The following is a 9263-nucleotide window of genomic DNA, read 5'->3' on the forward strand; positions in this document are numbered from 1 at the left end:
CTGAGCTTTAATATAATGAACTTGATGTGGCTATACTTCTTCAGTTAGCAAAAACATTAGCAAGCCATTCGAGTACAACGTCCCGTCCATCTTTTACTGCATCTTCTGTTATGCCATCGGCTCCTGCCGCTTCGCCCCTGGACATACCTTGCAGAGCCCTACCCGCACATGGTGTTCGTCCGTACATTCAGTAATGGTCACGCGTATAGATGTTGTGCATGGGTACAGTGCAGTATCGAGAAGATGAAATGATGACGGTTACAAGGCTCCAGTACAAGCCTTCCCATCTTGCATCAACGCTTCTGCAAAGGAAACACGGTGCACTTTGGTGTCCGAGTAACAGCTGTAATTTAATTCTTTCTACGGTGCTTGTCGGTTGTGTTGTAGTTGGTCGAAGAGCAAAGGCTCTTCAATTACCTTGCGCGGGTGAATCTGCGCAACTCCTCTGGTATGTGTATGTATACCTGTCATGACAGGGCGGGGCAGATGTCTGGTCGTCGTCTTGGCGCTGAGCACACCAACATCACAAAAGGGACAAAAATGTCCCGGCGCCTTCGTTCAATCACAATGAGAATGATTTCTAGCACGAGCATCGATTCATCCCATGCTTGTGACTTCGGACGTACTTGTGAGGCGTTATCTATATCTCTTTATCTTTCTGAATGTCCAAGCAATCGTAGTTTTTCTAAACACAGCAAAGCACTTAGAATGCATAAGCAATTTGGGAACTGTCGCACTTATAATGCGCAGTACCTTGCCGAAAATGATCAACGATTTAATTGCCAAGTCACAAAGCCGTTTGAAGCCAGAAGAACGAAGTTTAGGTGAATCAACGCCCTTCCCATAACTTTTTTCTTATTTCTTCTAGGCGAACCAACATACTTGCAGGTCCCGCAGACGTGACACATCGGCCGATTTCCTTCTTAGTAATTTTTGTAGGAAACGCGGTGGCCGCGAGGGTGATTCTATAAGCACGCCAACGAAACAAGCTGAAACGAGAATAAATAAGAGCGCTACACTGTGCAGTCTTCGGATGCAGACGACCGTACAGGGAAAGAGCGTCTGCTATCCCCGCATGGTCGCAGACGACGCGAAAGCTTTGAGCCGGCAACAAACGGTGACGTCAATAGCTTCAGCCGTGCATCTGGCAGTGCGTTACCTGCTGACGCAGCCGCGGAGAAAGCAAAATGGCCAATAAACCGATCCCTGACGTCAGGTTACCGCCATTCTTTTATTTGCCTTCTTGCCTGCCCATTGTGCAACTTGAGAAGCTATGGCCAACAGCTGTCCCGCTCGCGTGCGCGCAGCAGACGACGCCAGCAAAAATACGATTCGCGCAGGCATGCACGCACGTGTTGAGGCACGCTTCTGCCTGGGACTGCCGCAGGCGATCCATGACGTCATGTTCGAGGAATTCATTCGCCTTCTTCTGTCGGTGACGTCACGGGCTACGTTTGCGCAGTGCCGCGTGGCTTTACTCCGGACATGGGTCAGCAGCAGACGACGCGATACATCAGACTACGATTCGCGTATTCTCCCAGTTCCCACGTGATACAGGCTGCTGAGTCATCTTTCTCTCTCTGCTGCACGCCCGTCTCGTTCGGTGACGTCACCACATTAGCCGAATTGCTCTTCCTCTGGCAGATACGTCATTCGTTATGTTTGCGCGGTGACGCACGTTGGCCTGCTGCGGAGTTTTCTTTTTCTGCCAGCTGCCGCAACAGACGACGCCAACGACGCTATGGCGCCGAGCCGCCTATTGCAGCGCATCTTCAAACCTAGCCGTTGTCTTCAAGGCCTACTAGACTATTACACAGTGTATCACAGGTCAGTCAAACGCCAAATAAGCTGAAACTGGTAGTTACGTAGGTATACAGAGTTTCTACACCTTCCATTAGAGTGGTGTTAACAGAGTGCTTGAAGTCCGATCTTACTTGCCGGGACAGCGGCAGCGAAATTCGCAGCGTTGTTTGCTAAAACACTCTGTAACGCCCGTTTGAACCATGCATGACATGTGTTAACGCAAAACGAACCCAAAAGGAGTGCGAAAGTTACACGCGCGGTAAAACAATAGTAATTTCAAACACTGATTCTTCTTCTTTCTCTGCGCCAGAACGCCCTTTGTGCTTCGAACCTCCAGAGCTACCGTAAGCGAATCACAGACTGGCACACGTTACAGAAATCTCACTAGCGTGTCAGCTCTAGACCTTGATATTGTTAACAAATATATATTCTTATGAGTAACTGTTTCTGTAACGTTACCCACCACTTTTTTTTCTTTTTAGCTTCTGGCTTATCAACAGGGCGGCGAAAGCAAGTAATGACCACGGCTTCCTGGGGTAATATTCTGTAGGAGTCCACCTAGTGGACTGTCCATTTCGGCCGCTGCTGATTGGCTGGAGCCGCTCCACTCCTCCTCGCTCGTACAACTGCATCCAATCAGCAGCGGCCGAAATGGACAGTCCACCAGGTGGACTCTTACAGAATACCGCCCCTGGACTGTGGAAGCCGGTCAGAAACAAATGCAACGAATGCTTCAATAAACGTTTATTCACTCAATCAATCAACTAGTACTCAAGTGACCAGCAGGTGCCGTTGTATGTAGCTCTCTTGGTAAGCAGCGTACGCGTCATGCGGAGGTTGTGGGTTCGTCTCCAACTGGCGCACAAGTTGTTGCACGCACGCACGCACGCACGCACACGATCAACGCACTGTAACGCGGAGGAAATTCCGACCAAAATTATTCATTCTAATGGCGTGTGGGGTATTCCACACTTGTCACTCATAAAACGTCTGCTCTCGATTGCCTCAAAAGGGGTACGAAACAATAGGGCCTTACCACCCATACAGTGAAGACATCGGCAGACGTTTGCGGTGCAGTCTGAAACAACGATCTTTCCACAATCGCTGCTGTATCAATCAAAATTTTTGTTTGCAGACAGTTAATCACTGCATTCCTTACGCTCGCTCGAGTAGGTGTAGTAGTAGTAGTAGTATATAGTTGAGAAAAGAGAACATGCAGTCATTAATTCATTGTCTTGTCTGTCTGCCAACGGACGTACTCTGAAGCATAACAGCTCGTTAAATACCTCCAGATCATTAATTCTGCCAAGCAAAACTTCTTCGACGACAACCAGCCTCCTACGTGGATATGACGGGTTTCTTTCGGCAACTGGGAAAATTGCAGATTACTGACGTCCGTGCCACCTGTGAGCGACGGTCAGAAACATACCTCATCATGCGCATACGGCGACCAACAAATTCCTAGAAACTCATATGTTTGTATTCATCTGTGTAGCCTGCACACGCAGAACTACAGCGCTGCCAACCTTCCGCAGTTCCTATAGATTCAGCACGCCGTTTTACGAAACACGGTTTTACGAAACCCCGTATGATGAAACAGTTCCAAACAAAGAGCGCGCCCTGTGCAAAACAAGCGTCATATATAACAGACGACCGCCGCAGCAGACGGCAGCAGCAGACGACAGCCATACTACGGAGATGGAAAAATGCCATTGCGTAAACGCTTTCTCGATTTCCTCTGCAGCTTCACATCGCTTAGACGACGTGGTGCGCCTTTGTACACGGGTGTTTTCGCATTTAGCCCTCATCGAAATGCGGCTGCCGTGGCCGGGATTCGATCCCGCGACCTCGTGCTCAGCAGCCTAACACCATAGCCACTGAGCAACCGCGGCTGCGCCTTTGTTGAACCGTGGCACAGAACAATGGCCTCCTCGGCGACTCGGATTCGCTGACGCTCTAATCGACGAGAGAATAGAAACATCCTTTACTGAGGGGTTCTTCGAACATATTGGAAATTTGAGCCCTAATCGATCAGTTTAGCAGTGATTGCACACGGGACACTCAGTGCGTCAGAGAGATAGAAAGAATAAACCTTATGCAATAATTTGAGCCGGATGTTCTTCGTCCTAGGTGTGCGGCTCCAAAAAGAAAAGAAAGAAGGAAATATTTAAACAAAGAGTGGAGGAAGCACAAGAAAGCGCTCATTTTGTCGTCGTTCTCGCGCACTGTTCACGTTACTAATCGAATACTCTTGGTGGTTCGATTAGAGCCTGATTCCGGAGTTCGATGTGCGAAACTTTCGGATATTCATTTCGTTGCCGAATGCGCGCGAGATATGTGTCTTTGTTAGAGCAACAATGATAAATATAGGTTTTCAATATCGCCTAAACGAACACAAAGAGGATTGCTAAGTGAAATGTGAACGCTCAAGAAGAATATGTAGTTAAGCTGCATTAGTAAATTACGCTCCTTCAAGACGTGCCAGGGGGCTTGCTAAGCCAGAAAAGAGGAGAAAACGAAATGCAGGTGGTGACGCCACCCTACAAGTTGTTCATCATCAGTTTCAGCATCAGGTTCATCAGGTTCATCATTGTGAGTTCAGGCATCATCCTAGACGTGGGGTCATGGATTTTTACAGCGTCCACTGTTCGGTTCTGTTTTACCGCTTACCGACTTGAACTATCGTTTACCGACTCAAACGGGCGAGTTTTGCAAACTATAAGGGGACATTGAAAGTGCGTGCGCTTCTCCGAGCACCTTGTTTGACCTAACCAACATGGCGGACCTCGTGCTAGAAATGTCAAAGAGGTGTCGACATGCTGGCTGGTGACATCATTCCTGCTGCCAATGATGTCCCCGCACCGTCCAAGCTTTCAAAAAAGAACGTCTCACCTTTGACTGTATTACCGACGGGAACGCAGCCATCTTGGTAAGGACAAGTCAGACGAGCGGAAAAGCCTGCTCGCGGAATTTCGCATATCGTCCCCAAAACGGTCCGAATACACGAAAATACCTTTAAATTCGTGACTTTACACTGACGCGCCAGCACTGATGGTCTCGACTTCAAATTTGAGATCAAGAGAAGTTTGACATTAATTTTCTTTAGCAATTTGTCATTTTCTCGCCAAAATGTATACCGTGACAGCCTAAAACTGATTTAATACTGGCCTTTTGGCGTCATATTAAGGGGAACATGGAAGTTAGTAAAAAAAACTTTGAAAATAATGTTAAGGACGGCGCAACGAGCGTTGGAACACAAAGGCTCGCGCCGTGCGCGAGAGATGGCGCCAGGAGCGCGCGCAGCTGGAGCAGCGCACTGGCCCCGGCTACGGAGCTGGTTACGGCGAGGGACAACGGCGAGGCACAACGACGACGGCGACGCGAAACGCAGGAATGGGCGCCAAAGAGCTGCGCTCTAAAAAATGTTAGGAGCAACATTAAGAGACTGGACCGAGCGGCGTGAATTCGAGATAAACGGTGGTAGCCAATATTCTATAGTTGACATTAAGAGTATGAAATGGAGCCAAGCAGGTCATGTAATGCGTAGGACGGATAACCGTTGGTCTATTCGAGTTACAGAATGGGTGCCAAGGGAAGGGAAGTGCAGTCGAGGACGAAACAAAATCAAGTGGCTGACGAACTTAGGATATTTGCAGGCTCAAGCTGCAACGAGCTAGCGCAAGGCACGGACAACTCCGGGGATCGCTGGGAGAGGCCTTTGTGCTGATGTGGACATACAAATAGGACGCTGATGATGATAATGAACTTCTAGTGGCGCCTGCTGTCGCAGGCATGGAGACACGTAGGAAGTAACGGGCGGTTTTCTGTATACCGCCCGCATCATTCTTCGCATCAAATGCATTGCCTTGAAACGTGCAGAAAGGCTGGGGCGCCTGATACATGACGGCATAAATTTTCAAGGCGTTACTTGCGCTAACCACCGCGGTTATAATGGAGTTGTCAGCGCTCTCGGCTCAGAACCGAAGAGCAGGGCGAATACGACGAGTGGCGACGGTAACAGCAACCTCAACAGGCACAGCGGCGTTGTGGTCAGGCTAGGCGGGACCCAGTTCAAGGCTGCGACACCTTGGTTTATCGGATCAGGGGATACTACAGCTTCTCTGGCCAACAACTCTCACAGCGCGGACTGCGACCCACTTTCTGATTTCCGCATAACAGGCCTTCCAGCCATCCCACAATAAATACATTCGTTTAGCAGAGAGTTTTCTTCAACAAGAGACGATACGAACACTTGAGTCACAATGACGGCAAAATTCCACCAGGAAGATAACATATACAGAGTACGAAGCATTGCATGTTGTTACGATCAGCCTGCAGGGTGCCGACCTGCAAAATTTTCCCAAGCCCGCTGCAACTGTGAGGTGGCGATCTAGAGGAGAAGCGACCTCCGAACACTCCCGGCCCGCTGCGGCGACTCGCTTTGTAAGGACGACAATGCGCCGCGTCAACCGCCCGTCGGTGCCACCATGTCTAGACGCGGTCGGCGGACCAAATATTGTTAGTGGGTTCGTCGTCGCCGTCTCGGTTTGTTTGGAGGGGGGGAACTCCTGGAGGGAGATGTTTTGCGGTGCGGTCCCACGGGCACCAGAAGAGGTCACAGTCAATGGACAGACGCGGCGGCCACTGTCTGCAGGGTCAGCTCTGGGATCAAAGAGGCGCCTGCTCGGGCCAAGACCTCTGTCTGTGAAAAACCCTCTCATCTTGATGTGTTCAGTGAAACGTGTGCGGAAGCGAGTGTGTCAACCTTCCTTTTAAAGGCGATTACTTTGGGCGCTCCCATTGGTCGAAGGTTGAACAGCCGTTTTCCCTCACCCATGGATCTAGGGAGGACAGAGTGTTTATAAGCAGCTGTTGCGCGGCTGCTGAGTGTGCATTCCTCTTTCAGTCATGCTAGACTGATGGACTGTAACGCTCTCATGTAGCTACTGTAAATAAATCCCATATTCCTCGTTCTATGCACATGCACCTACATTCTATGCACATTCAATTAATACTTCTGATGGCCTGGCTACAAGTACCAGGCTGGTCGAAAATTAAGCATTATCACTATCGTAATGCAGTAGGTTTCCTCGCCAGACGACTTAACGTAAAACACTCGATTATAGTGCTACAGTATTGAACTGCCAAGGTTGCTCAACCGGATATTATGCTCTTGACTCAATTATTCCTCAGAATTTTTGAGAATGGTAACCCGCAAACAAACGTCGTTAAAGATAGCCATTAGCAGTGTATGGCTTTTATCTTAAATCTTATCAATATTTTAAGTATTAGAAGTACGTAACCATATAACTGCTCAACTTGAGGGCGCTGCAATTTTTTTTTGGCGTAGAAAGAATAGGAAACTTCACTGCCTTCGACCAGAGGCCCAGCGTCTGGTCGAATAGACAGACGCTGTCCTTCGAGACGCTGGCGCAATGTCTGGTCGAAGAGATAGACGCTGTCCTTCGAGACGCTGAGCCTCTGGTCGCAGGCATGGCGCAGGGTTCCGAACTGGTCCTGGCGGAAGTGGTGTTAAAAGTACCGGTTAGCTCCCGCGTGAGGGTAAGAACTAAGGAGGCGGGATCGCAAAGGGAGCGCCACCAATGACACACGTATTGCAGCATAGTACCGCATGTAATTACCTCCGATATAGCGAATTCTAGGATAGTAACCATGATTTGTTCCTCGTGAATTTTCTTTTTAAAGATGAAATTTTGGTGAGTTACCCCAAATTTTTCGTTTCGAAACCTCAAAATTGTCTGTTGTGCAAACTGTGTTCGAGTTGGAAAGCGTACATACTGTACATACATCTAACTTTAGTCAGAGTTTAAAAATATGCCGACGCACTCTAAGGGGACGCGACCAAATTCATGTTGCTTAATACTGTATGAAGTAACTAACACTATCTTTTATTCTGTTTAATTGCATAATTAGTCCAGATTAATTAACCAACTTCGGAAGCAGCGGAGATAGGCAAAAAAATTCCAATTAGAAAGTTGTGGAGCCATTGCAAATCGCCCGATTAAATAAGTTCTAACTTCCTATCTACTATTAAGTAGTGTTTTTTCAGCTTACTGCGGGATGCCCACGAAAGAAAAGAAAAAACACCACGTGATATCTTTAGCGGACATCTGTAGTAAGCGGGAAAACACTATTACCTAAACTGTTTAATGGGACGTTTTGCAAACCGTTCTACAACTTTCTCATTGGAATTTTTTTGCCTAACTTCGTTGCTTCCGAAGTTGGTTAATTAACCTTGGCTAATTATGTAATTAGGCAGAATACAAAAATAGTGTGTCTTACTCCATACAATAGTAAGCAACCTGCATTTGGTCGTGTCGCCTGGCTCATCGGCATATTTTTGAGCTCTGGCTAAAGTTAGCTGCGGCACCCTTCAACTGCAACAAATTTTATTCAAATCGGTCCAGCGGTTGTTTCAATAAATAATTTCAGCGTTTTAGACTTATTTGAATTGAGAAATCGGAGAATTGGGATTTCGCAAGGGCTCGGCACGGCAAACTTTCGCTCCATAGAGTTTCTCACTACATTTCCTAGAGGGAAATCTGGCGCTGCTGCGCTGTGGTATGCATGGGAATGCCGGTATATTGTGACTTCGGATTGGCATCATTGTCGGAGAGCCATGCAAGCGCCGTTCCATCTGTCACAATGATTAATTTTCTGGTAAAACTGCATGTAAAAAGTTGTTTTAGCTTTATTATCACACAAAAACACGTTTTGTTTAACTACGAGAACCTGTTATTGCATGCACAGTTATATGAAACGTAAAAAGTATCAGCGGGCCGCTAAAGTTGGAGAACAGACGACAGGATTCGTGCTCGATTTGGAAGAGTTTGTCGTCTGTTCTCACGTACGGGGCAGAAACCTGGAGGCTTACGAAAAGGGTTCTACTCAAATTGAGTACGAGGCAGCGAGCTATGGAAAGAAGAATTATAGGTGTAAGATTTAAGAAAAGAGCAGATTGGGTGAGGGAACAAACGCGAGTTAATGACATCTTAGTTGAAATCAAGGAAAAGAAATGGGCATGGGCAGGACATGTAATGAGGAGGGAAGATAACCGATGGTCATTAAGGGTTACGGACTGGATTCCAAGGGAAGGGAAGCGTAGCAGGGGACGGCAGAAAGTTAGGTGGGCGGATGAGATTAAGAAGATTGCAAGGACAACATGGCCACAATTAGTACATGACCGGGGTAGTCGGAGAAGTATGGGAGAGGCCTTTGCCCTGCAGTGAGCGTAACCAGCATGATGATGATGATGATGTCGTCTGTTCTTGCTTTTCTTCGCTTGGTTATGCATTGTAGGTGCGTAAACTTCACTGGAAGATGTAATATGCGTGAATGAAACAGTTTATGAAGATTTTACTTTCCGAACGCGTTATTTGTGTAGCCATATCCACGTTTTATAGACGAAGCCTCTTACAACACCAGCCAATACGAGCCTC

At 47.6% G+C, this 9263-nt stretch overlaps 1 protein-coding gene across 1 annotated transcript in view; it reads right to left on the minus strand.

Moving 5' to 3' along the window:
• Nucleotides 1–9263, minus strand: part of LOC139048921 (3-phosphoinositide-dependent protein kinase 1-like) — a 76794-nt gene that overhangs the window by 48539 nt on the left and 18992 nt on the right. The window lies entirely within an intron of this gene.

Source organism: Dermacentor albipictus, chromosome 8 (assembly GCF_038994185.2).
Source record: "Dermacentor albipictus isolate Rhodes 1998 colony chromosome 8, USDA_Dalb.pri_finalv2, whole genome shotgun sequence".
NCBI lineage: Eukaryota > Metazoa > Arthropoda > Arachnida > Ixodida > Ixodidae > Dermacentor > Dermacentor albipictus.